Raw genomic sequence first — 22,284 nt, 5'->3', positions numbered from 1 at the left:
TCCATATTGCAGCCTTGATTTTGCTCATTTCTCCATGCTCTCGCTTCACTTTAGCTGGGGAAAGGTTGTGATGTTCAATGGTGTTGCTTCTTCAATGCTGAACTGGCTCTTGAATTCCTTTGCCAGGCAAGAAAGCTCAGGAGCAGCCATGAAGAAGCGTTGTCATGCATTTGAATTATTGGAATTCAAATAAGACCGGCGTGGACCTTCATTAGTTTGTTCAAATGTTCACAGGCATGGTCTGCCTCAATGGATACAAAAGGTATGTCACTTGTGGTGACAGCTATGTTGCCTTCTTCAAATTCCTTCCATGTGTCAGGGTGGTTGAAATTTAGGTCGTGCATATCAAGTATGTAGCGTGGCCAAAGTCGCTTGTACTTGATCCTGTCCATTGCAATATATAGCTTCTCCTGCTTCAAGGTGAAGGTTCAGATCAGGATTCTAGTATGCTGCTACAAAGAATAGAATGGTCTCTACACGATGCAGGTAGTTCATTAATGATCTAAACATGGCATTCTTTGACTTCTCTGTTTCCCAATCCTGAAGCTTCTTGACCAGATCCTCCTGAGTCAAAACGTATATTTGTCCTGGACTGCATCTTCTACATGTGCAGTTGCCTCAATGCACACCACTTTGAGATGAGGGTTATCCTCGAGGAATTGCCAGTTTATATAGTGCCATGTATGAGTATATGTGTGCACGTAGCAAACGCATTTGAGGATCTGTCGGACGGTGGCAGAACCATACAGATCAGCTTCCATCCCGAATTTTCAATTGAAGAGCTGAGTGCTCTTAAAGCGGCCGTGACAGCTTGCAGCTCACCAAGTCTAGGCATAACTTTGCCTTTCAAATCTAGCTTGGAATCAACTAACTGCAATGCTTTCTCATACAGTGCCATGTCAAAGGTGATGACAGTGAGAAACTTATCACCTGCTGCAAACTCCTTCAACGTGCGAACCTGCATCATAACTGTGAGCAATGTTGGCCATTCGTGCGCTACTTCTGGGAGTAGAGGTAAGGCTCCTACCTTGGTCAAGCGTTTGCTGGTACACAGTGGTGTGTTGTAGCCGGCCCACCCTGGAAATGGACAAGAGCCTCCGTCCCTCAGCCGAGATAAAACTGAAGCAACGACCCATCCCAGATGAGTGAGCTTTCCTTGTTGACAGTTTACTCACTGATCCTCTCGTTTGTTGATATATCTTTCTGCCTCGGCTTCTGACATGGCATTATAGTTATGTGGTGTGGGATCACAGAAAAGCTCTGTGCATCAGTAATATGTAAGAGTGATGCGATCGGTTCTCCAGCTTTCTGGTACACAGCAGTTATTGTCCTGTGTGTGGTACCTTTGCCATCTGCCGTATCCTCGGCCAAATCAGCGGTATCAGCTGCAAAAAAGACAAACGTGCCCCTTTTCAAGAGCTGTGGCACATACAACCCTTGGAACTGTTCCGTGTTCTTCACAATTGCATTGGCAAGGGTTGTTTCCATCATCAAAGTGATGCCATATGATACACAGTAATCTTGGGCATGGAGGAGATGTACCAGCTTCTTATTTCTTGTATCATGATGAATAGCCAGAGCTAATCTTGAAGATTTTCTCTTGCATGTTTGGATCATTGTCTAAAAAATATAGAATTAGCCAATAAAATCACAGGCTTAGTTGACTTATCTTTTGAAATATAGTAAAAACCAGTTATTGGTAGACGCCATTTTGAAATTCCAAGATGGCCGCCATAGAGACATTGAAAAAAATGGGAACATTGGTTTTCAAGTTCAGTAGGTCCTAACCTTTCCAAAAATGTATAGTTTAGCAAATCTCCAAAAAAAATTAACGAAACTTTTCATTAGTACATTGTGAACTGGACTATGAGGCCACCAACATTTTCCAATAACATATATCCAATTTATATACCGGATTTTTTGAGTAGTCAGGTTCAATGAACTTCATACTACCTTCTTTTTTTGAAGAGTGTACAAATATTATGGTAGTGAGAGCCAAGCCACATAACATATTTTACATTTTGTCAATTTATTTTTTTTAAGATAATTATTAAGCCCAAGTTCGAGACCATTCCAAAAAGTGTTTGTTTGTTGCCTGGCGCCGCCTAGCGGTACTCCTGCCACATAACGGCGGTCTGTATATAATCGAGTCGAGAGTGAGTGAGTGAGTATTGTTTTACGCCGCTTTAGCAATACTCCAGCAATATCACGGCGGGGGACACCGGAAATGGGCTTCACACATTGTACCCATGTCGGGAATCGAACCCGGGTCTTCGGCGTGACGAACGAACGCTTTAACCACAAGGCTACCCGACCGCCCCATATCGAGTCGAGAACGTCCTTATATAAGTGCAATAATCTTGGACGCGGCGTCTGACCCCTAATTTATCATTGAGTGTTTGTTTCTCTATTCTTATCAATTACGGTTTTCGATCCTGGCAATAAAAGCGTCCAAACCTTTCCATGTTCATACGAAATCACTGCTAAGAGCAGAGTCGATTGTACGATTTCGACTATATCATGAGTATGTATTTATGAATCACTATCGGGGGCACGGGTGGCCCAATCGTCTAAGGCGCTGCGATTCGCTGTGCAGAGTTGCGTCCCTTGGGCACACCAGAAACCTATGATTACGGGTTCGAATCCCGGTTAGCCCCGATTATGTTTCTAGGATTTAGCACCAAACCCGTGCTCGTGGGTTTCACCGTAGTGGTAAACGTCTGAGACCTGCATAACTTCGGGCTTTCCTCCCACATTAAGCTGACACGCCGCGATATAACTGGAATACTGTTAAAAGCGGCGTTAAAACCCATCTCACTCACTCACTCACTATGAATCACTATCAAATCGTGATGATACAAGGTGTTCGCGAAAGGGTGAGCGTATCCTGTCCCAGTCACGTCACAAATACATGCAAATACAGGTCAATTGTTTACCTGTGAAAACAGGGGAACTTGTGGTACAAATACAAAAGGTAACTGCATCGGACATAGGACAAAACGTGTTATATACAAATACTGAACCTTCACTGCAAATGTAAGCGACCTTATCGTTGATCATTCCCAAAGACTGGATCGCCCTCACATTATTCTTTCGTCCAGTGAAGATCCCGGGTTGGAATTGCTCTTCAGAAACCCGTGCTTATCGTAAGAGGCGACTAACGGGATCGGGTGGTCAGGCTCGCTGACTTGGTTGATGCATGTCATCGTATCCCAATTGCGTGGATCAATGCTCATGATGTCAATCTGTCCACACTCGATTATATACAGACCGTCGTCATATAGCTGGAATATTGATTGCGGCGTTAAAAAACAAAACAAACAAACAAAAATGGTAATCATGGTGTCTTTGTCTATCAATCTGCGACCGCCTCCGTGGTCTTGTGGTAGAGCGTCCGCCCGGAGAGCGGAAGGTCCAGGGTTCGATCCCGGGCCGCGTCATACCAAAAGACATTAAAAGATTGTACTTGTTGTTACCCTGTCTGGCGCTCGGCATTAAGGGGCTAAAACAAGGACTGGTCGGCTCGGAGTCAGTATACTGTGTCTGAGTGGGGTATTCATGTTAAACTGCGGCATGGTATCTCAGTGAGCTAGCACTATAAATCGGCATCAGTCCGGACTAGTACAAGCAGCCACACACACACACATACACGTGTATGCACGTCGCTATATAAGTGCAATAATCTTGGACGCGACGTTAAACCCAATTTCACCTCACCTCACCTATCAATCTGCCGACACAACGGCGTGTGTTAACACAGCAACAAAGTGGGACTTGGCGTTATTCTTCTGTCTGCTTCCCTGATGTCCAGCCATTCTCTTTGCCGAACACTATAACATCAATTACTGCGAAAGGAGCGTGGGCGTCTGTCCGGGAGTCATTAACCTGGTGCAGTATCTTCAAACACGATCGTGGCAGTGAATAATTACACACCAACATTACCGCGTGTTTCTTTCCACGAATCTTTAAACCGGTTTCATCCGCCTCCGCATATAAACCAATCGTTTATAGTACTGTAGTTAATCTGTCAAGTGAGTGCATCATGCTTAACGCCGCTCCAGGCATTAATCCTGCCACGATGCTGGCAGTCGAGTCTGGGACAGACAATCCAGTGATCAGCGTTGCCAAGCAACGCGCCATTTTTGGTAATTTAGTAAATTGCCCTAAATGTCTACACTTACGTTTCTGGAATGACTTGAACAGGTCTTTGCTGGTGAAACCTTGATTGAAAGGTTTATCTGTGAGCAAAATGTGTATTTCCATAAAAATATATACACACGTTCTTAAGCACCAGTTCGAATCCCGTTTCGCCCCGATTATGTTTTTAGGTTTGTCAGCACCACACTCGTGCTCGTGGGTTTCACCGAAGTGGTAAACGTCTGAGACCTGCATCACTTCGGGCTTTCCAACCACATTGAGCTGACACGCCGTGATATGACTGGGATACTGTTAAAAGTGGAGTTAAACCCAACTCACTCACTCTTAAGCATCAAACCACTTGCAAATGAAGGCGCCATAACAAGGGGCTTATGGTATATTCACGATGGGAAAATTGAAATCATCCCTCTTGAGATAAAGCTTGGTACAGAGGTTGTCATCATTTTGAATTTCTATGCCTAGATCCACATAGAACGCTGACTAATGCTGATGACGTCACACAGGAATGGTATGACTTAATGATACATTAGCACACTCAGGCAATCGGTAAATTCAACATGGTTGGTTTGGGGCGTGTTCACCTACGATGATTTTTTTTGGTTTGATTATCCATTCAGTCTTACCCAGATTCCATTCTCATCAATATTTCCTAAGGTAACGTTATCCTTCTTATGTTTTTTTTCTTATTTTTTCAGCGTCGTACTCAGCAATATTCCAGTTATGTGAAGGAGATATGTGAAGGCAATCCAGTGATTGACCTCATGAGCATCGATCTACGCAATTGGGATACGATGACATGCATCAACCAAGTCAGCGAGCCTGACTACCCGATCCCGTCAGTCGCCTCTTACGACAAGCATGGGTTGCTGAAGTTAGAGGGAAGTCTTTCTCCATCCTTACCACTATTATGACCCAAACAGGGGGAGACAAGAATGAATTTTTTTGTACATTACAGTATTTGGGGATTTTTAAAAATTGTTATTTATTTATTTAATATATTTTTTATTTATTTTTTTAGTGGTGGTGGTGGTGGTGGTAGGGGAAGGGGGGGGGGGGGGGGGGGGGGCAGAATGTTACATGTATTTGTGTGTGTGTGTGGGGGGGGGGGGGGGGGGGGGCAATGAAAACATGCTACATAATATGGGGAGGGGGGGCGTCTTTAGGCCAAACTCACCGGTTCCCCCTCCCCTGTAATAAATGACCAGTCCCTTACGGGTGTGTATTTACACAAACTGTAATTGTGCATACTTGTGCAAATAAGGGCGTTATAAACGAGCCTTATTAACTTCACGGCAATTTAATAATCGACCCTGCGTCTGTGTTATTGATAACATGAGCAACGACCCATGTTGTTGGGGTGAAGGATGACATACAACAGGCCAAGTCATCTGACCCCCACTATACGGCTTTTACGGTATATCGGGGCTGACATTTGCACTCACAACGTTCAATGCCTGTTATTCATATCTGACGTCTATTTTTTATAGTTTTATAGAATTTTAAACAAGCAAGTGAACCATTTCATTGCCTAGAGATTGTTTCGTTTACCGTTTTTTTTATTCATGTGCACTTTATGATATATACATAACTATTTATTAATATATATTGAATATATAAATGCATTATTTAATATCGCTAAAGGTTGTCAGCGAGTGAAACGGATCAATGGTGAGTTAGATGCGTTGAGCGACCTAGTGGAACCGCGCTCTGTTAAACATATGATGTCATGTCGGGGGGAGTAACACCGGTCGGAAGAGCTTACTAATAACTTGTTCATCTATCTTAGGATTATATTGGGGTCAACTCTAGAATAGGAACCCACAATCAGCGAATCCTTGTCCGACTAAGGGATGTAACTCCGCACAGCGATTTGCAGCCTCCGACGGAAACCAGATCTTTTACCGCGATACGTCTCTGTTCGTTCAGTTGACAAACCAATCGATACGTAACAAACAAATCAATAAATAAAAACTCATTAATAACCGGGCCCTAGTTGCCATGGAAACATCAAAATTAATAGTTGGCAGAAATGATTTAAATTAGTATATAATCTTTTATTTCGTATATGTAAATAGGTTCCACGTGAAACTCAAACAGTTATCATTGCTCAGATAATTTGTACTCAGTAATATCAATTCTCGATGTATGTCAAAGCGACTTTAAAGAAGTCAACTAAAGACATTAAGGTAATGTTCTTTTCAATATTTAACATGTCTTTGTTCAGAATGACAAACAAACATCTATTAATAAGTGCGCTTGATTGACAGCATCGATTTAAAATGTAGTTAATGACAAAATAACAATTGTTAACATTAAAGAGTAATGATGTCAGTTGCACAAACGTTAACACGTATGAATAAAATATGTAGTGGTTCAACATCCCTCGAGCATAATATTGAAGATCTCTCTTAATGCAGCACATTGCATTCAATAAACATCTTGCAGATAGCGAAACTGACCTATTTCCAGCGCAAGGTCAAATTCAGACAATAATTGTTGGGCTGTGTTCTTATGACGCAACGTGGTAGCGGTGAAAACGTCACGTTTATAATTTTAGACATAAGTGGAACAGCGATCCTGTTGCACGAATACCACGAGTTTACAAATTAGGTCAACAATCGCGACCCATTTGCACTCTTATTTGGCTAGAATACCTATTATCTTCTACGCACAGTCCATAGAATCAGCCCTAACAATGGCATAGAATGTGTATTAAAGCTGCGCGGTTGCTTAATACAACCCCCTGCAATCGATTTCATATCAACAGATGTGTATTTCAACGCGTTTGCGGAGGCGTCGGCATGTCAACTATTATAACAACCTGTCATACCTGTCGTGAAAAGTGGACTGGTCCAAATAATAGCTAGGAAGCCATGGTGCATGTTTGAATGGAAGTCGGTCTAAATCATGTAGAGAATGTGTGTCATCCTGACCAGGGCCCATCATCCACTGGATATATCTGGATAATTAACGCTGTCCTTACAATCACAGTGGATGACACCACGACGTGTCTCGTCGCCAATAATCGCCATTACAGGTAAGAAACCCCGAAGCAGATTTACGGCGCGAGATGTCTCGTGAACCCGCAGACCCAATTCGCGAGGTTTGCACGAGGTGGGGTAAATTCTGGCTAGAAGCAGACACGTCCGAGACCTAGATCTCCGGTTCACCCCCGATCACCAGACATGTTATACAATATGGTGTGCATAACTTGTAACCCGAATGGGCTGAAATAACGAATATTCACATCTTCGGAGAACTATTTTGCGAAAGGTTATGGTAGTATTTGCCGAGATATTTGTCGGGGGATTTTAGTATACTATTGTGCGTCATGTTGGTGAAGCTTGTTCTCCGGTATGCAATTTTATCGCCGCTAGCTGATTTCTGCATCACTAATGTTGCGGATTGTCTGTAACACATTGACGTCACGAGACTCACGACCAGTGTCCTTTTTTATCAGAAGAATATAATCACCGAGACACTTTTATCGCACAGCTAGGAGGTGAATACTGGATTACGCAACATGGAATCACCCAATACAGGGGGGTGATTGGAACCTGGTTCAAAGCAGGAAGTTGGTATCAATTGGTTGATTGGGCATTTTATACTACTCGATAATTTCGGCACTTTTCAGGCTCCAAATGTGGCCATGTTTGGGTTTTGTGTTGGTTGACCCTCTATTGATGTTGTTTCTTTTGAGAAATTTGGCTTTAATCTAAAGGCGTGAACAAATGAGTGGTCAAATTCCCCCCCCATTTTCCCAACTTGATTCTGCTTTGTAGTTTGTTTGGACAAGGCGGGTACAGCTTTATTCTCATTTCTAAGTTTACAGTGATTTTTTTTATATAAGATGAAGCATGTGAAATTGTGTCATATCTTTGTACAATATTGAAGGATTTTATTTATTAAAATAATAAATTAGAGTTAATTATAAATCAATTGGTGAAATTGTGATGTTCAATGAATGTGGCAATCATCAGATTTGATGGACTATTTGTTGTTACTATTCATTCTGTGAGTCTATTGTTTAGGATACTGTATTAAACTTCAGTTTACTGTTCACTATAAAGTTTACCTTTTACAATCTATATAACATTGTAATCATCACTTGTTTAAATTTCAATCAAATTTAAATTTCAACAATTCAGATGAAATTCCATTTGTGAGTTTATGCCTATAATAATTTGATAAGTTCACTGATTTTCCTTTGGGCATATTTTGATTGTTCCATCTTGTCCTATTAATATCAATTGTTGTTGATTTTTAATCCATTGTTGTCGCACTGTAGCGTGATAGCTCATGGAGTTCAGTCCAATGTAGGCTGTCGTAATGTTTACACGACATGTAGGTGCTGAATGCTATTATAATAAATATGTGCCTCATCTCTCAGAATGTCAATTCGGTGTAAGGTCAAGGTCATATCAAGCACGATACAGAATTGTGTATTCTATGCATGTAACAAGGCCAACAACGGGAGTGCGTCATGACAAGTAGGTTTGTAGGTGTGTGTACGATGGGGCCTTTTCTGGACATGTTTGCAGTCTTTTGTCCCCTTGGCATCTAATACAGGGGGATATAGTGATCAGTCAGGCTGTCTGTCCGTCCTTCTGTCCGTCCGTCCTTCTGTCCGTCCGTAATTGTTTCCTTTTCCGGGGCAGAACTCGAAAACCATTCAGTGTATTTGATCGAAACTTGGCAAATCACATACTGAAGTGGTGCACTTTGATATTTTGTGACTTTTTGGATTTTTATTTTTTTTAAATTTTATGGAAAGAAGTTGGACATAGACTCCATTGGGGATGGGGTTGTGCATACACAAAGACCAGGTTATCAACTGGTGCCTTATGCTATTTAGGGATTTTTAGAATTTATATATATCTGTTTCCATGGAAACAAGTATGATTTTGAATGACGTAGAAATGCAAAGTTCTGAATCCCAATTCCATAGTATTGTCTCTGTGGCTAAAAAACTACTCTTGTATATGGAAAGACAGATTTGACTCTTGTTCGTTTTTGTAGTGCTGGGGTTTTATCACTGATCTAATCATTTTGATGTGATGGATAAGACCTGTTATTAATTTGGTGTAACCTTTTTTTTTATTGTTTGTTTGTTTAACGCCACACTCAGCAATATTCCAGCTATATGACGGCGGTCTGTAAATAATCAAGTCTGGACCAGACAATCCAGTGATTGACATCATGAAAAAGATAAATTAAACAAGATGACATGTATAATAACCATATTCAGATCATCATAATATTACGAACAGGTAAGAGTTATGAGGTCTGACTGATTGGATAAATACACATGACAAAGATCATGTTTACAATATGTACAAAATTAATGCAGTTCTTTTCAAAATCCAATATTTATGTCTTGTAAATAAATGAATGGCTGATAAATAAAAAAATTATCAATAATCAATTTTACTACTAATAAAAAATAATAATAAGCAATAATACATAATGTACCATAGCATGTTGGGTATATATCATGTATATTATTGTTGGGTTTTAAGTGATGATGATCCCAGGGCATCACTGAATTCTTTCACTCTTTATTATTAATTTGTCAGTTGGGTCGTCCCATTCACTGATGATTCACATGTCGCCTTAAGGTGTGGGGCTGCCTCCGTGGTCTAGTGGTAGAGCGTCCTCCCGGGGAACCGAAGGTCTGGGGTTCAATCCCCAGTCACGTCATACCAAAAGACGTTAAAAGATGGTACTTGCTGCTACCCTGCCTGGCTCATTATTGGGCAAAAACAAGGACTGGTGGGCTTGGAGTCTGTATACTGTGTCTGAGTGGGGTATTCATGTCAAACTCAGTGGTATCTCAGTGGGCTAGCACTGTAAAATCGGCATTAGTCCAGACAATAGACTAACATCTAGTCTCTGAAATGAACATATCGTACAGAAAAAACAGTTGTTCAGTTATCTTAATAAAAATATAATAAAAGGGAGCCCAGTGACTCTCTTCATTTTCAGATACTGCAGTAATCTAGACTTGCCAAACATTATAGACTTGCATGGGCTATATTTGATATATATTTGTATCAGGGTCTGTAAGACAGACTATCCAGACGAGTACAAGCAGCCACACACACTCATGTATCGGAGATGCATCCTTTGGGCACACCAAATACCTAGTATGATCTGCACCGATTATGTTTGATGTTTGTCAGCACCATACACATATTCCTTGTGGGTTTCAGCAAATTAGTAAATATTCGCGACCTGCTCGCACGCCATGATAACTGGAATACTGTTCAAAGCGACATTAAACCAAACTCCTTCACTCAGATATTATTTCAAGAATGATTTGTGAACATTAACTGTCAAATCAACCTAGACAACAATTTATATATTTTTTCACCACTGGAATCTTTATATGATTGTCCACTAAATCATCTATGAAAGAAAATATTTTCACAGCTTGATTAGAATAAATAATTAAACGTTTTGTCACCCAAGACTGGCTTCCAAAGGATATATCCTTTGGTTGAGATCAAGTGCTTTCACCTTGAAGATAAGTCGCTGCAATGAAATTGCATAACAAAGCTTTGACATTATCACAATCAAATGACATCACTAATCTCACACTGACCTGTGTAGATCCAGGGTAGAATTCTTGCTGTGAAAGGCGACTATGCTTGTAAGGGGCGACTAACAGGATCGGTTGTTTGTCTCGCTAACTTGGTTGATGCATTTCATCGTATTCCATTTGTGTAGATCGATGCTCATGATGTCAATCACTGGATTGTCTTGTTCAGACTTGATTATTTACTGACCGCCGTCATATAGCTGGAATATTGCTGAGTGCGGTGTTAAACAACAAACAAACAAACACTAATCATTCTGAAGCTCGTTGTACTGTTGAAACTCAAGACACTGGCTATTACTGTTTACAAACTGAAAAAGTCGGAGGTTGATTTTGGATGATAAATAGAATCTCATCCACGTCTTTTGATGTCAATATATCTACACTGGTCAACAAACTCAAAGGGACCACTAATTTTAATTCATCACGTCCATAGTTCGTTATAAGCATTTCGACTGTCGGACATCTTGCATCAAGTCATGTAACTACATCATGTTTCTTGATAAATACCAAAAATGTGCACTGTGTGTGTATGCTATGTTTATTCATCTCATAAATGACATAAAATACATAAGTAAATAAAAGTTATAGATATATTATTGACACGGTTTCATTGAAATACAGACACAAAAAATCGACTTGTCAACAGTCAGGTAATCTGTGATTTGCTTTGAACATTGGTTCAAAGGCAGATCTGGTCAATGTTTCCGTCTCGTGTTGTCACAATGTCATCAATGTTTTCAAACAGTTCCAACGATCCACCATCCCAAGGCGTCCCAATATATTTCTGTATTACCCATCTCCCGCCCACCCTGAATTTTCTTTCCAACCTGAAATAAAAACAAGTTTTCTCATCTCAGTTCCTCCCCCGTTGTGGAAATTTATGCCCAAAGTGATAAAAAAATACCCCTACAGTGCACACTCATAAAAAAACAGGTCAGCTTTATCTTTCTTCAGCTATATTTATTAAAAAATCGTTTCCTACGATTGTTGACATTAATACAGGTATGCAGGAGCATGGAAAGAAAGGCATCAAAAGTCATATGCTCTTGTATTTCTGGAATTAGTCCCTTGCATTTGTTGGTCAAGGTCAAAACAAGGCCATTTGGCCAAGAAGTTTAACTTGAGCTTCAGGTATGTCCATCTTATATCGTACAATAACGGTCATATAGCCAATTCCCTTCCACTGATTCACCCACCTGAGTTAGAAATAAAGGAGACCAGCGAGACCGCCTCGTGTTTCATATTTCCGATCTATGCATAAAGATCCAGAGTGACAAAACACTCTCCACCAGGCTGTATGACGAGGGATGACGTCAACTTTCCCTCATGTTGAGCAATATTCCAGCAGTTCCTGCGTTTGATGTTTATATTTCACAATTTTTGAAGAACGAATCTTTCTACGAAGAATTCAAAAAGCGTCATACAACTCTAACTCAAAAGTTGTTTAAGGACAGTGGGGTAGTCTAGTGGTTAAAGTGTTTGCTTGTCACGCTGAAGACCCATGTTTCATTCCCCACTTCTGGTGTTCTCCGTTGTGATATTGCTGGAATATTGTAAAAAGCCACGTGAAAACTCACTCACTCACTCAAAAGTTGTTTGATCAAGGTTACACCTTTCCAGGCCCCAATACGGCTTTCAAAAAATGTTATGGTAGACATGTAGACTTTATATGCATTTGGGGTTTTAAGGTGAACAATTGATTTGCCATGGCATGTGTTTGTGACAGGTTCCTCTGGGGGGGCAGGAAATGCTCCCATTTTTTTCAAACACCTGGTATCATCACTATTTGATGATTCATAGGCACATGCTCATGATATAGTGGGATTTGTCAAGAGATTTCTTAGAAAGTGGAAAGGGTTTTGTTGCTCTTATCAAAATAATACTGAATATATAAATTCCTTTGAATTAACCAAATTTTATTAAACTGTGTTCAAATGACTCTTTCCAAGAAAACATTCCCAGTCCTTGTGTCCCTTGGTAATTATCCCACGCCACGAAGTAGAAGGGGGATATAGGAATGGGTGTTGTCCGTCACGTTTTGTTACCAAAGCAGAACTCAAAAACCACGACAGATATCCTCACCAAACTTGGAACATAAATAGGTTTAGTGGTAAAATGGTGCCTTTTGATAGTTTGGGAATTTTGAAAAAATTATTTTTTGAGTTTTCATGGCAATGACTCATGGGCACTACAGTGAGTTCCCTACATCCATTAATTCCTTATAAACGTGTTCGTTACATACATTTTTATGATAAAATATACAGGAAATGTCCGAGACAAAAAACATTTTGTTATAGCCGTCAGTTTGTTATAAGCGTGTTCGTTACTGACGTAGTTTACATATTTGAAAATAAAAAAATATGAGGGTGAGATTCTTTATTTTCGCTTATGATAATTACCAGTATGTTAGAATGGTACGTTTGATATTAGCATCTCAAGGCGAAAAAATTAATGGGAGAAGAAAATCCCAGTAACCATGGTAACATTGAAAACAAATGCATGGACAATCACATTTATTTGTTACCATAGACTACAGGAATACTTTTAGCTGTTTTTGTGACAACTTCTTAAAATATAGACACAACGTATGACATGTATATTGTGATTCAGTTCACACTTTCTCGTCTCGTTTACATGGCAACCGAATGTGGGAGTAAACAGGACATCAGTTTATATTTTTAGACACTGCCTGGGGATGTATACACAGATTCTATTGTAAGAGCACAAAATATATGATCACCGCACCCAATATGCCCTATGGTCGTAACATTATTTCTGGAACTTGAAGTGTTCTTAAGTTACTTTTCTTCAATTATCATTGCCTTAATTTTTTTAAATGGGTTAAAAAAAATTCCCTTAGAGACAAGCCTTAAAAATGCGAAAGTCCACACAGTTATCGGTTGATTCTCATAGATGTTGGTGGTCACTCATCTCTTTTTCGAATGATGTTTTGTTTCTTAGTTTGTTGTTTAACGCTGCACTCAGCAATTTTCCAGCTATATGATGGCGGTCTGTAAATAATCGAGTCTGGTCCAGACAATCCAGTGATTGACATGATGCGCATCGATCACGCAGTTTGGATACGATGATATGCATCAACAAAGTCATCGAGTCTGACCACCCGATTCCGTTAGTCGCCTCTTACGATAAGCACAGTCGCCTTTTACAGCAAGCATGGGTTGCGTGGTAAGGCTCGCTGACTTGGTTGATGCATGTCAAACAACAAACAAACAAACACTGTTGATGAATAGCGATTATTGGTCATGCTCAGCTTGCCTGCATGCACTAAGGATGGTTTTATTGCATGTGAATTTCATCAAGAAATGCTGAACACCAGGCAGGGTAACAACAAGTACCAAAGTCTCTTTAGTATGATGCAGCAGGGAATTTTCATCAAGAAATGCTGCACACCAGGCAGGGTAACAACAAGTACCAAAGTCTGTTTAGTATGACGCAGCAGGGAATTTTCGTAAAGAAATGATGATAACCAGGCAGGGTAACAACAATAACAGTATGACGCAGCAGGTAATTGAACCCCTGACCTGGGCTCCAGACAGATGCAGTATCTACTAGGCCACAGAGATGGTCCGAGTTACTCCTAAAGCAATGAGGGATATGGCCTGACCGTAAAACACAGTAATGAAAACAACAAATAGTCTTGTATGTAATTCTAACATAGCTTTTTCCATTGTTTTACTTCATCAGAAACAGTTCTAAGTTGAGTGAAATATAAAACACCACTACAGTAAACACTGTTATAACGAACTCAAAGGGACCACTAATTTTAGTTTGTTATTACCGTAGTTCGTTATAAACATATATACAGCATATATACAGCAAATGGACAGGAGTAAAGGGACCACTAATTTTATTTTGTTATCAGCATGTTCGTTTTTAACGTAATTTACTGTATTGTGGTTTAGTATTATGACATTGTTCTTTTGGAGGGATATGTTCAATTCTAATGAGGTCTGTGAGAAATTCTACCATTACATTTTGAAAGGCTGCATTCTGATTGGTCTGCCAGCTGTGTCAAATCTGCGTCAGACATGATTTTGCTGATGACCTAGAATTTTTTTTATTTAGAAGCACTTCTTTCGCAAACCCGCCCATTTGTCAATTTGAATACTTGTTGTACTTCATTAAATAATATTAGTTGTGGTTCCTACATTATTTTCAGCAAGTGTGGCACTTTATTTCAAGCAGAAAACGTGACGAAGAAGTACTCAAGAATGTTTATTGTAAAATTAAGTGATCAACAGGGCTTTACTGGGCAATATCACTGTCATTCAAGACTTGTACATCTTTGAAATCATGTTTGCTTTTGACTGAAACCCCTACATTGAAAACAGTACCGTATTCGTCGTAATAAGAGCCCAGGGAGCTGTCAAAATTTAAAATAGGGGACACTTATTAGAATATTATTTTGGTAATAAAAACAGTTGAAAGATTAATTTCGTGGTTTATGCTAACAGCCTGAAATGTTTATATACGACAGATATATTTTTCCAGAATTTAATTGCCCATAATTAAGGGTGCATATAACATACGAGTGTGTATTTTACATGAATAAATAAGTCTTTTGTACATTGATCAATCGGAAGGGGTTCTAATTGGGATTGTTCGCCAGACAATATATTAGCAAATTACGTCGAATACAGTATCTTCTATTTGAGAATTATTCTTGTTTATCTTGTTTATACTTCATCAGTTCATGGAAGAAATCCTCAATAATCCAGGTTATTATTTTTCTCTTCTATTATGATAAATTCGCTTGTCTTGGGCTTCCAATAATTTACTTTACAGTCATGACAACATGGGCAAGGGACCCCTAAAACATGCTTACCAACAAGCATTAATATTAGCAAAGAGAGGAGATGTTTGGACTTGTTCTTTCATGTTGTGTTTTTGAAGACAACATTAGCCATTTGTTGAATGCCAATGAGCAAATATTAAGCTGCCATCTAATGAAGTCTTCATCATGTTTTTCCTTTTAGCAACTTAAAAGATTTTGAAACATGTTTGAGAAAATCCAAATGATCATTTCCTGCACCATGAAAAGGATGGCCTCTTGAGGTGATATTGCCATTATGACTAACAGGACATTAACATGATTAAGGTTTGCTTCAGATGGTAACAATTTCCTTCAGAAATTTGTGACAAAACTGTTTGCTTCATCTAAAAGATTTTCAATTACCACTACTTCCTTCTAATAGCTGTTACAAGCTTCTCAAGGGAGGGAGGGGTGGTCGGGTAGTCTAGTGGTTAAAGCGTTCGCTTGTCACACTGAAGACCCGGGTTCGATTCCTGACATGGGTACAATGTGTGAAAAAACATTTTTGGTGTCCCCCGCCATGATATTGCTAGAATATTGCTAAAAGCGGCGTAAAACCAAACTCACTCACTCAAGGGATGGTTTGTGTTAGTACAGCATATGTTATGTATTGAACACTGACATCTTCTCAAGGGAGGGTTTGGTGTTGGTACAGTGTATGTGATGTATTGAACACTGACATCTTCTCAAGGGAGGGTTTGGTGTGGGTACAGTGTATGTGATGTATTGAACACTGACATCTTCTCCAGGGAGGGTTTGGTGTGGGTACAGTGTATGTGATGTATTGAACACTGACATCTTCTCAAGGGAGGGTTTGGTGTGGGTACAGTGAATGTGATGTATTGAACACTGACATCTTCTCCAGGGAGGGTTTGGTGTGGGTACAGTGTAGGTGATGTATTGAACACTGACATCTTCTCAAGGGAGGGTTTGGTGTGGGTACAGTATATGTGATGTATTGAACACTGACATCTTCTCAAGGGAGGGTTTGGTGTGGGTACAGTATATGTGATGTATTGAACACTGACATCTTCTCAAGGGATGGTTTGGTGTGGGTACAGTGTAGGTGATGTATTGAACACTGACATCTTCTCAAGGGAGGGTTTGGTGAGGGTACAGTATAGGTGATGTATTGAACACTGACATCTTCTCAAGGGAGGGTTTGGTGTGGGTACAGTGTATGTGATGTATTGAACACTGACATCTTCTCAAGGGAGGGTTTGGTGAGGGTACAGTGTAGGTGATGTATTGAACACTGACATCTTCTCAAGGGAGGGTTTTTTGTTGGTACAGTTTGTGTGACCTATTGAACACTGACGCCTTCTCAAGGGTTTTATTTTAAAATATGAACACCAAACAACACTCCTTTACTGCCAATCTTCAAAACAGATCTTAGAAAGGTGATAATAGAAAGAGAATGCTGTTATGACATTTAGATACCATGGCAACCAAATCAGACTTCGTTTCTTATTGAACATCTGCTTTAAAAATGATTCTGTTGGAACTTTGTGATAGGTTGCTGTCTCACGCGAAGCACAACAAACATGCATGGCGGGTCATACCTGGTTTGTTCTTCAAGGTCTGTCACAGTCCTAGTTCGATATTGATCACTGGATGGATCTGTAATTCTCGAGTGGTAGTAACAATTCTGACGTGCTTGTTTCATTATGTATGATGTTATTGTAAAAACACGACTCTAAGGTTTGGGTAAAAAAAAGTAAAACCTCAAGTGGGGGCACAAGGGCCAAATCCAGAGTGCTTTTCCAGAGCTCGATCTTTTAAAACCATCATGTTTTAAGTTGTGAACAATCTAAATGCAAGAAATCCAAGAATAAGAAAACATTGGGATACCTTATAGTGAAACAATGCAGTAGTCGCTGTGTAAGATGAATTCAATGACAGCGGGCAAGAGAAACACTGTGTGCAGCATGCATGCAACTGAAGTCATGGCATGTAAGACTGAACACCCTTGCAGTGGCTCAGTGGGTTCTATACTAAACGGGTTATGTGGGGTTTCAGGTTTGATTCACGTCATGGAATTTTCATGTGAAATGTAAAACCTCCGGACCGTCTATATACACGATATCGTGCAAATAGTGGACCTATGCCGTGCTATATACACGACCGGAAAACTCCCTTCTCCGCCATGAGACGCGAACGCTGATTGGTCTATTAATTTCTGGAGGTTACAGTTAATGAATTTGTCGTAATGAACAGACGTTGGCACTGAAATCACATAAGAGACGAAAACTACAGATATACAAGTATTGGAATGCTTGGTTTGACCTTATATCATATGATATGTAATGTTCGTAATCGCTGCTGATAGATCAAATAATATAACCCGTGATAACATAACGTGTGAGTATCGTGTGCTGTTATTCCCACGATTTCGTGCATATTATGGTAAATGTTTCATTATTTACACGATATATCGTGTTAAAGTTCTGTTATTTACACGATGTCGTGCATATTGTGAGAAATTGTCTGTTATTTACACGATGTCGTGCATATTGTGAGAAATTGTCTGTTATTTACACGATATCGTGCATATTACGAGAAATTGTCTGTTATTTACACGATATCGTGCATATTGGGAGAAATTGTCTGTTATTTACACGATATCGTGTACATTGTGGAATATGTACTCCTTATGTACACGATATCGTGCGAATAGACACAGCCTAAAACCTCAGTCTTAGCAGGTCTCACTCGCCTCTTACAAGGTTACAAAGAGATACAAGATACCCACAATGCTTCAGGCAAAAGCGGCAGTAGGATTATGAGTAAATGAGAAAACATGCTCCCGAGGGTTTGGTTCGAATTGAAAATGCAAACATGATGGGGAGGGGCCCCCGTGTGTATATTTTTAACCAAACCCAAGGGACAGTGTTTTATCTGTCTTAAAAGCCGGAGGAAAATTCAGAAACAACATTTATCAGCAATTTCATATTGGCATACAGGCATTTGAAAAGGAAATTCCTCAGAGCATTGGGGTTTATCAGTTCCTCTTAAGTCTAGTAGCTCACTCACTAGGTTACTGACACGACTGCTGCTATTTCGATCCCAGTGAAACATTATATGAGCTTATAAATCTGCATGGATGGATTTGATCACTAGACAACCAATGAAAACAAAATGTCAGCGAAATTTGTCATGTTTTTCATATTATTTATGATTGATGGCAAAATATATCAGTTACTTGAGATTTTCAGCACTTGAGATTTTCAGATATCCATGCACATGATTTTTTCTAGATGTTAAATGTCTAATAATTCATCGCTTTAAAATCGGATATTTTTGTCCGAATATGTCACGCCCGCCATTATTTCCATGAGGCAAGGGAGCTAGCTGACTATAAAAAGTCCAGTTTTCACCCTTTCCAAGTTAGGCTAGAATTATGGCGTTATATTTGGCTGGACTAACGAGTCTGACATCTGGTTCATGTTTGTTTGTTTGTTTGTTTGTTTGTTTGTTGTTTAACGCAGCACTCAGCAATATTTCAGCAATATGACGGCGGTTTGTAAATAATTGAGTCTGGACCAGACTATCCAGTGATTGACATCATGAGCATCAATCCACGCAACTGGGATACGATGACATGAACAACATGGCCACTGCAGTATTTTCATTATCAATTAGATCATCTTGACTGGGCACTGCCATTTTGTCTAAAGACAAGTGATATGAGAGGTGGAATCTGATTGGTCAATAGAAGGGACATACAGTCGAACCTCGTGTCAAACTCGAAGGGACTTTGAAAAAGGTTCGACTTACCCGAGGTTTTGAGACAACCAACAAACTGAATTACCGAAAACCAACCATAATGTTTGGACATTTTGGATACTTTGGACTCCCAAATGAGTTCGAGACAACCGAGAATTCGACACATCCTGTTTGACTGATCCGAGTATTAATGACGATAAATATGGAAGGAATTTGCAGGGAACAGAAAGTGAGTTCGAGACTACCGGGAATTTGACACATCCATGTTTGACACAACAAGGTTTTACTGTAACTCTTAATTTCCACTGGTGGCATGACAATTGTGCCACTAAGTTCCAGGCACATTCAGCAAGGGTGGAAACTGGATTTTTACAGTCTGTTAACTCCCTTGTTTCGGTAAGATGGCCCGACATAGGTCACCTATGGTGAACTTTCAAATCAATCAATGACTTTGGTGGATTGAAATACTTTCAGAGCAACATGTCTGAATCTATTTCTCAAAGTTGAATCAAAATGGGCAGTTCCAAATGGAGAACAACAATGACAGTGCAGATGTTGTGGATATCTAACACCCAGTCGTTTCAGACTCGTCTTTCAGTTAATGACGTGAGGCCAATAAGTGCTCTCCAAGTTACCAGTTTTGCAATGAAGCCATATTTTTTTAAGGTGAAAAAACATGCACCTTTCACTTTCATTGGTTGTTTGCCAAATGTTCTTCTGACAGAGGTATCACATGTCAAATCATAGCACAAGATGGGATATTCATGTAATTCAATTGATGACAACCATATATCAACAATACAACGTCACTGTGTCATTCTTTAAGTGTTTAAGGAACATATCTGTATAATTTTTTAATTTGAAGTTTACACGATATACGGCTTTTCCATTGGGCGAGAGATCAGTCACATTACCGTGAAATTGATGTTCATAAGTGTATGAACGACACAATTTGACGTTTTTACTTTTTTCACGATACCGTGTTCTTGAAATGACGTAAACACTGACGGACTACTTCCAGACTCCTGGGGAAGCCCCTGGGAATTCCCTTGCACGAATACATACAGAAACGTTCCTTCTGATCATTTACACCCTTTAATCTTAAACTCAGCGGTTCAGTATACATTGAGCAACATCAGAGAGTTTGACTGGATGATCGTTTATGAATATCCTCGCTACAACCGAAACTTCGTGAACAAAACAAAGAAATGCACATCCACACTATTGAAGTGTCGACTCGAATGTGTCTAGGCTGCGTTGACAGTCTACAGCAATCTATGAATTAACACATCTTTAATCGCCTTTCAATGTTCGACCAGTTGTTCAATGATGACTAAAACATGTAACCTCCACAGGTTCATTAACAACTTCCAAAATCTCTCCCGACACGTTTATCGTGTCGGCCATTTTGACGTCTTGTACTTGATGTAAATGTATTACGACACTGTTAATGTGACTGACTTACTGAGGTAGTTCTTATCAGACATTTCTCATCTGATGAGGATATTATTTGAATACATTTGTTGTAAAGAAACTACAAAGATTGTTCCTGTAAAGCATGTTGAGCATACATATGTTCATGTCACCTCTCGTTTTGAGGAACTATTTTATTCCCCGATACAGCTGGTTGTTGTTTGGCTGTCATTGTAAACATGGAGTCACACGTACTAAATATTGCGTACAGATCTAGATCCTTTGAGGCACAAAATAGTAATACAAAAAATTATAAGAATTGACTTTCACTATGTGTGAGTTCATGGAGCATGAACCTTCATAGAGTGAGGGCCAAACTGTATGAACATCAGAGCTTAAATACCCTCTCTTAATGCTGAAATGTAATCCCAAGGGGTTTACGGATTGAACAGGTCCACAGCAACCTAAGCTTGTGAAAGAGGCGACCAAGTCTGGTGGTTGTTTGTGTGTCATCGTACACCGATGACATGGATAGTTGATCATAATATCATCACTGGATTGTCTGATCCAGACACAGTTATTAACATTTTTTCTGGAATATAAGCAAGCAACACTATCATTGTCTTTTAATTTCATAACCTGAGACTGGAACTAAATTCATCATCCACCTTAGCTGTGCACCCGATATCACTGAAAATGCTACTAAGTCCACCAGACTCTTTTGCCAAAATTATCTCCCATTTGATTTACAAAATGTTCATGCAAAGAAAATCTGCATCTCCTCTCCGGACCTAAACAGGGCAATATTTGTATTCCATTGTGTATGTCAATGTTTATAACTTTTCATTTTAACTAGTCATGTACATGTTTTGTACTCTGCTCCCTGTGGGTGTATATGAACTATTCATTTTCTTCTTCTTCTTAACCAGACAAACAATGTATTCTAACAGCTTTCCACACACTTTATGTTAGCCAATCAGATAACCTCAGATACAGTTTATCCTAGACAATCAGCAAAGGCTTATTTTTATTAGATGTCTCATCAAGGATTTATCTGGACCTACTCAGGTCGGTATTCATGGTATTCGGCCCAAAAATATAAACGAGAATTAAAAATTTCCAAATTCATGTTAATATAGTTATAACTAATATAATGACTTGGATGAAATGACTTCAATTTGTCTCACAACAGCATCCGTATGTTCACAGTGGCTTTTATGGTTGAGTGTATATTATCACATTGAAAGCAGTATTAAAATGTAATGAAAAAATGAAATTTAAAAAATCCCAATTTTCAACAAATTAGAAAAATATTTCCCAATTTGCCTTCAAAGGGCAAATCCTAGAACCCGGGGTAAATCCCTGCTAATTCGTAGCAGCCATGGACTATATTATTATTTCGAAGGTTACCATGGTTACTGTTCTATTTTGTTTTTATCTGTATCCATGTATTTTGCTTACCCTTCAAAAAATGATATGGGACAAATTTGAACAAGTGCTGTTCACAGTATACTGATAGTGTCTGTTTTTCTCCATGTGTTGGTCGACCCGT

General features: G+C 39.5%; 1 protein-coding gene across 1 annotated transcript in view; it reads left to right on the top strand.

Moving 5' to 3' along the window:
- The first annotated feature begins 7,016 nt into the window (after positions 1-7,016).
- The window catches only part of LOC124152124, a 38,219-nt gene continuing 22,951 nt past the window's right edge, over positions 7,017-22,284 (top strand). The window contains exon 1 of the mRNA XM_046524898.2: positions 7,017-7,195. The gene's annotated coding sequence lies outside the window, so the exon portion shown is untranslated. The remainder of the gene's footprint in view (positions 7,196-22,284) is intronic.

The sequence above is a fragment of the Haliotis rufescens genome, unplaced genomic scaffold (assembly GCF_023055435.1).
Source record: "Haliotis rufescens isolate VD_foot unplaced genomic scaffold, xgHalRufe1.0.p SCAF_4, whole genome shotgun sequence".
NCBI lineage: Eukaryota > Metazoa > Mollusca > Gastropoda > Lepetellida > Haliotidae > Haliotis > Haliotis rufescens.
This window is presented reverse-complemented; position numbering and strand designations above follow the sequence as displayed.